The sequence below is a fragment of the Dreissena polymorpha genome, chromosome 1 (assembly GCF_020536995.1).
Source record: "Dreissena polymorpha isolate Duluth1 chromosome 1, UMN_Dpol_1.0, whole genome shotgun sequence".
NCBI classification, from domain to species: domain Eukaryota; kingdom Metazoa; phylum Mollusca; class Bivalvia; order Myida; family Dreissenidae; genus Dreissena; species Dreissena polymorpha.
Window position 1 is genome coordinate 182,041,775 of NC_068355.1, and position 7,709 is coordinate 182,049,483.

The 7,709-nt window shown below is 32.4% G+C and overlaps 1 long non-coding RNA gene across 1 annotated transcript; it reads right to left on the bottom strand.

Annotated features, from left to right (window-relative positions):
* Nucleotides 1-5,700: 5,700 nt before the first annotated feature.
* Nucleotides 5,701-7,475, bottom strand: LOC127864172 (uncharacterized). Its single transcript, XR_008041555.1, has 3 exons — nucleotides 7,352-7,475; nucleotides 6,194-6,294; nucleotides 5,701-5,818 (listed from the first exon to the last, which is right to left on the bottom strand). It is a non-coding gene; the product is annotated as an uncharacterized LOC127864172 (long non-coding RNA).
* Nucleotides 7,476-7,709: the final 234 nt, after the last annotated feature.

A 7,709-nucleotide genomic window follows, 5' to 3' on the forward strand; every position in this document is an offset into this window, starting at 1 on the left:
ACATATTTATATTGCAGATTGTGTTTTAGTTATGAACTGTTCTGGTTGTTTATTTTGCGGCTCGGTGCATTATAGAGCTAATAGTAACAAAGACAGGCCAAATTTTCTCTTTCATCAAACTATCAAGTGTTTTAAGTTTTCTGGTAATATTGAGCTACACCTTAATGTAATACAAGGTGGCAGGTTGCCACCAGTAAAACAAGATGGATAGGGTATGACATCACATTTTCAGGCTACTTTAGAATATGCTGACATTTTTACTAATAGAACCCTATCAATCTGCGTCGAGTCAACACATTGAGTGTGCTCAGATGCTATTATTTGCTTAAAAGTTAATTTTATCTTCTATTTATGTACGTCCATATGTCTGCGAGTTCTTATACGTTGTTTTACCATTGTAGAACTTATAAGCCCCTCCCCTCAAAAACAACAAACATTAACAACAGCATCCAGAAAACGCCCAAATCTGCTTATATACGGTTGAATTCGGAAAAAATCACGGATGGATGCCTATTTATCTGCACCCAGTTAACATTCACATACGATTATATGGTCTTAATTGTATTATAGGCTAATGAAACCTCATCAATCTGCATCGAGTGGATACATTAAGGTTTTTTATACGGTATCAATTGCATTAAATAACTTATAAACTCTATTTATCTTTGTCCAAAGAATATTGGCATGTTCTTATGCAGATTTAATAGCGTTAAGACAACGATCACATCGTGCTTATAAATCGGGTGTCATAAATGAAGGACCCCTTTAAAGCAGCAACCAGCTTTCAATCTCATTTGCTTATAAGGTCTATTTTACATTATAGAAGTTATGTACCATTAAAATTAATGAAGCTATATTGTTTTATTAGGGTTTATTAATTAGAGCATTGTACTCACGCTCATAAAACCGAAAAACAAATTGCATACAAATGCAAGTCATAAAAATTCATTTAATAACATTACGTTTATGTACTCACAGTACATTTGATCCTTTATAATTGTACTCACGCTCATAAAACCGAAAACAAATTGCATACAAATGCAAGTCATAAAAATTCATTTAATAACATAATGTTTATGTACTCACAGTACATTTGATCCTTTATAAATTTTACTTCTTCTAAAGAAACAGTCGCTATTTTCGCCACTTACAATGTATTATTACAGCAGACTTCGAATAATATTATGCCTTTTTTATCTTATCCCAACAGTTATGAAGTTAAGAGAAACATGAATATCGAGTGACAATACATGCAATAATAATATAGTATTAAGTGCATTTGTAATGTACCATATATTTGAACAAAATTAAAAATAGGAAACAATATAGGCGATGTAATTGAGGTATCTTTGTTTATAATAAATTTTATTAACCAGGTTTTCCGAAGGAAAAAACTGGTTATTAGATTGGCGAATGCGGGCGGGCTGGCTGGCTGGCTGGCTGGCGGGCTGGCGGGCTGGCGGGCTGGCGGAATAAGCTTGTCCGGGCCATAACTATGTCGTTCATTGTCAGATTTTAAAATCATTTGGCACATTTGTTCACCATCATTGGACGGTGTGTCGCGCGAAATAATTACGTCGATATCTCCAAGGTCAAGGTCACACTTTGAGTTCAAAGGTCAAAACTGGCCATAAATGAGCTTGTCCTGGCCATAACTATGTCATTCATTGTGAGATTTTAAAATCATTTGGCACATTTGTTCACCATCATGGGACGGTGTGTCCCATGAAAGAATCACGTCAATATCTCCAATGTCAAGGTCGCCACGACTAAAAATAGATTTAAAAAAAAAAAAAACTTACAAAGGGGGTTAATTTTTTTTGGTCATTTCAAAAGTTCAGTTTGAGTTTTCTCCCTTTATCAGATTTTTTTTTCACAATGAAAACCTGGTTTTGTGACAATTTTGTCCCTTGTTTTAGGTATTAAATTACATTAGTTTAATACACAATGGGCTGTTATATTAGAAATCAATAAGCAGCTCTTTCTGACAATAAAAATGTTTATATTTGCACATGTAAAAGCCAACAAAAGCTATACAGTCTTATTTTAAAATGTATTCGTTTAAAGTGGATAGTCGTACTTTTAATGAACAAGATAACATTTTATATGATGAATAGCTTGACGAAAAACAGCCGTATGTATACAATAATTTAAAAAATCTCACATTAAACGGTTCAGTTTATCAAGAATGTTATTGTCAATGTCTTTATGTTATCTTCTCATCTTCCGTTTTTATTTTCAAATAATACAAATATTGTTACAAACAAAACATGCATATAACAACAACATTTATTCAGCAATTAAGTTCATACAACCTTTCAGTATATATGCATTATACAATTTATAAGTAATGTTAGAAGATAGAGGTTGGACGATATATAGTGTTATGAACTGGTTAACATGGTAAGTTATGAAGGGAATAAATAATAGCTTCTAATATTGCAACTGCACATCTAAAATTTACTAATTTTCTTATAAGACATACGCTTAGAAGAATTTGCAGTAAGGGGAGGAGCATATTGATACTAATTTTTCCAAACAATAATTATTTACGTGAAATATATATCAAATTAATTAAAATCATTAAATGAACTTAATTTGAGATTGCATTTTACTGGTTTGTATTAATGACTTGCTATTTGCGAAAAAGTAAATCAAGGAGTGTTTTTTTTTACCAATAGGGAATGATTGGGGGGCCCGTCCAAAAGGGAAAAACGCGTTGTTTTTAAGGAAAAGGGGAAAATTCAAAATTCACTCTTATATGATGTTATGATATTTATCATATGAATACACGTGTATGTATGAATGTAATATTCACAGCTGAATTTCTCTGTCCTTTTTCTTAAATATACATCAATGATTTTTTCAACATTAGTTTCAGACAGTTCGGCTTTCATGCACAGTCTCCGAGTTTTCCTAGACATTTTGAGTCTAATTTGGATATTTTAATCGATAAAATGGCAAATTTGAGCATTTTTTATCAATAAAATGGACCAAATTGGAATGATTTTATCAACAAATATTGACACAATAAAGATACATCAGGCCTTTTCCTGGCCATTTTGAAAAAAATGCAATTCATATGAAAATTTCACTGATTTGGGAAAAACTAATTTAATATTACTCTTTATAAAAATTCAAAATCATATTAATTTGTTAAATACTTTGTTAGTTGTTTGTGAAATAAATTTGAGATATATTTATCATTAGAGAGTTCTTTCTAAAAAAAAAAAAAAGAAAATTTTTAAACTGGATGGGATTTTTTTCTACAAAATTGGGAAAAAATATATACTCTTTTTTTTAGGGGAATGGGGCCGAATATCGGCCCCAAAATTTCCATAAAAAAACACTGTCAAGTGATGCAAAGTTTCATCCTATTATTATACAGTTGTTTTATTAACAACCTGAAACATGATATAAATGAGTACACCTTACTGGTAAATGTTCAATGGGTTAATGTGTGTGATGCACACGTATCAATTGTTCAGTTATAAAACTAAGTATGTTTAAATATGTATACATTCACACATAAATATATGCAACTTGATGTGACTATTTATACATAATGGTATAATTTTAACGTGAACACACATCTATGAGATTAAACCATCCTTAGACACATACGTGCTGTTGAGTGCAATCCTATGTTTGGTTGCATTTATTTGTTGCGAACTGTGACCAGACTAGAATAAAAAGGTAATAACTAAAAAATAATTACAACTTCAAGTATTGTAAAATCATCTTTGAAGTGTGTCGCCATAACTAATGCAAAAGCGATGATTATGGTTAATTTAACAACTAACATTAACATCACGATAACTTATAATATATACAACAAATAATTGTTTTTTACTTTTATTAAAGGTGCGGTTTATAGTCTGCTTTGATAACGTACATCTTCAGCCGACTTCGACATTAAACCCCGATCACTGGGATTTAAGTTGTCCGTTGACATATAACATAAGTTATAATATATACAACCAAATAATTGTTTTTTACTTTTATTTCAGATATTATGAAATTTATTACAGTTCACAGTGATAACAATACATCTATAAAATATAACAAATAATTGATAGCTATGTACATCACAGGCCTTAAGTGTCTTAAATTATTTTGCGCTTTTTACAGTTTGCAAAATTTTCGACCACCCTCAGTGATTTTTTTTGCCCAAAATTACAGCCGATATTCGGCTGCTTCCCAATTGCAAAAACAGACGTTTTTTCCCAAAAATTTGATTAAAATTTCCCCAAAAAAGACAAAATGTTCCCAATAAAGCCAATATGATTACAATGTAATTTAGCAATAATTTCGGACGAGTGCCGATTGAGCTTGTCGAGTCGTCGCCGAACGACGACAACTGACTTACATATTGTTTGCGAATTTAGCCGAATACGATTTTACGTTGCTATCCACATCTCTGTCTGCCCGTCTGTAGATCTGCCGTGGAATCATATGGAATTCTATGGAAATCATTAGATGGAATTCCGTGGAGTATTGGCACTAACTTTCCATCCGATTCCATGCAATCAATGGAAAAGTGAAAAAAACAACAGAAGGGGGACTTGATATGGGATGGAATTCCATAAAATGCCGTGGAATTCCATAGAATTCTGTGGCATTCCATATAATGGCGTGGAATTCCATAGAATGCCGTGGAATTCCATAGAATGCCATGGAATTCCATAGAATGCCGTGGAATTCCATAGAACGCCGTGGAATTCCATGGAATGCCGTGGAATTCCATAGAATGCCGTGGAATTCCATAGAATGCCGTGGAATTCCGTGAAAAGCTATGGAATTTAATAAAAAGCTGGAATAAAATAGAAAAAAAAACAGATTATAGATCAAAGGCATTTTATTGATTTTGAAAAACAAATGTGAATGTAACTAAAGGTTTCATCATAGAAGTTAAACAAGAACAAGATCTGGCATCAATCATTAACCACACACATGCAGTCACAGTACATATTCAAAAATGAGTGGTTTTACATTTTCATAAAGTACCAACTCTCTTAACCACAGGCATGCATGCACACATTTTAAAAAACACATCCATAAACATGCACGCATATACAGGTGAGAACAGAAAAACTTATAAAAGGCACAATATAAAACATAGAAGTAGAATTTTACATTTCTCTAATGACAAGTATACTTCCTTTCTCACATATGTTCATAAGCACACACAATTACATGCACACACACATCACGCACAATTGTTCTAGAGTTTTTTCTCATAAATTTTAACGTTCAACAACTGTTCCTTATTAATTCTAGAACACTTTCAGTACGATTACAGAAGTTCAGTTCTAGTTGATGTGTTCCAGTACAATTCTAGAAAAGTTCCGAAGGTTAACTTCAAATATTTAAGTCTGAAACCAACTTTCTAAAAAACAAATTCCAAAGCAGACAGCCAGTATTCAAGTACTGACCATAGTTAATAATAATACATAACAAATTAACAACTGTTGTAAATTTGTTATTTATTATACTATGCTTAGTACTGTTGAACACGCACTTAATTCAATTATCCAAGTTTCAAATTCCTAAATTAAAAAAAACAAACAAATAAATTAAGACAAAAAACAAACACAAAATACAATTCACAAAATAAATAACTGGTCTTTTTTATACTAGAAGTAACCAAAATAAAACATGTCACCAGCCACAGACTGCCAGGCTTAACACAGAGGCTTAAAATGTTTGTCCAAGTCTTCCACTGCCATTTTCCTTTTCTTCTGAGAATATTGAACACCAGTCACTGCCTCCGGGTCCTTTTTGGTATGAGGTACATTGTATACTGCTCACATGTGCTCTACAGAATAAAAAATCATAAAAATGTCTAAAGCAAAGAGTTATTTACATTCAAACTATAACAAGAGATTGCAAAGCAATATGGTCCCCTACCTGTTAAACTGCACTATTTTAAGTTTGTTAAATATATTTGTTGCCATAGCAACCAGAATTCTTGCATTATAAACAACATGAAATGACGTGCAAAATGTCCTTATTGTCATATTTTCATGTTTCAAGTTTCATGAAAAAATACTTAGAACTTTTAAAGTTATCCCAGGATCCAGAAAAGTGTAAATGACTTAGACTAATATATTGAATTCCAAAAAGACAAAATACTTTCAGGTGGTTAACATTAAATAATTTATCTAGCCCAGGGCATGACCCCAATATTTACCATGAATTTGTGGCCCTGTAAGTCCTCTAGGTAAATGCGCTTAAAGAGCCGCTTTGCTGTTGGATTATTTCCCTGCCAAACTCTGCAGTATCTTCCATCAACTGGTCAATGGTTAATAAAGCACATAATGAAAATGTATAGGGAACGTAATTCATGAATTGTTTTAAATATTAAGTTGTTAAATGGTCTTTAGAAAGAGAACTAAAAACGAAGTGAATACATCGCAAAGCACTAAGCATAACTTAATTTGTTGGTATGATTAGTACAAATTTATTATTGCTATAATTAGAATGATGTGTAATTCTATTGGTATGAAAATGCACACTCAGATACCTAAAAACCAATTCCATTGGTTTAATTTTTTATTTACAAGCAAATACGTTGAATTGATATCCCCCGCCAACATGCTTCTGGACACATAAGTATTATATTTGACACTCAAACAAGCATTTTTTAAAGATACAAAGGGCCATAACCCCGTTTTTAACAGATGGTGTACAATTCCATTTGGCGTGCATCATCCTCTTATCCATATATATACTCGAACCAGGTTTCAATGAAATCCGCCAAAGCACTTCCAGGATATGGCCTTGGACACACAAAAAGCATTTTTTTCAAGATACAAAGGGCCATAACTCTGTTATTAACTAATGGTGGACAATGCCATTTGGCATGCATCATCCTCTTATCCATATACATACTCATACCAAGTTTCAGTGAAATCTGCCAAAGCACTTCCAAGATATGACTACGGACGGATGGAAAGACAGACAGACGGAAGGATGGAAGGACGGACAGACAACGCCAAAACAATATCCCTCCGCCTATGGCGGGGGATAATAATAAACATTAACACCATTAATGAGCATTGAGTGCTCAACATGCACAGTAAAAAACTTCCTTAGCCTGCAGTTCCATAACCTTGCATGATAAAATTCCGATACTACATTCAACGTTATTAATTTCTCCACATAGGTCTTATTACTTCCTTTTTCAACCTGCAAACTCCACTAAGCGGAAATTTGGGTGACAGCTGCTTTTAAACTAATATTTGCCAAAAAAAAACTAAAACCTCAAATATCACATAAAAAGGTCTACAATAATTTCATAAGAAGATTAAATTTAAAGGAATATTTAGAAATAATAAAAATCACAAACCTTCAGTTGTTTTTCTATTCCTAGACAGACTGCTCAAACACTGTATGCATCACTCTTTAACAATATTTCATGTCACTTTCCAAATGATATAAATACATAAGTATTTTAAGAAAGTGTTTTTAATGGAAAAACTATAATGACTCTTCTGTTTGTTAAATGTCTTTAACTTTATCTTAACAAGTTAAACCAGTACATTGTCCACCATGTTTCATGTTTCAATCTAACAGGTAAACTTTCAGTATTTGAATTCAGCCAATTAGAAAAGGCTGTTATATCTTATAACCAATAGATTTGCAGCAAACATACCCAACATCTGATGTACAACACATGCTTGGCTTATCAGATAGATTGTTATTTG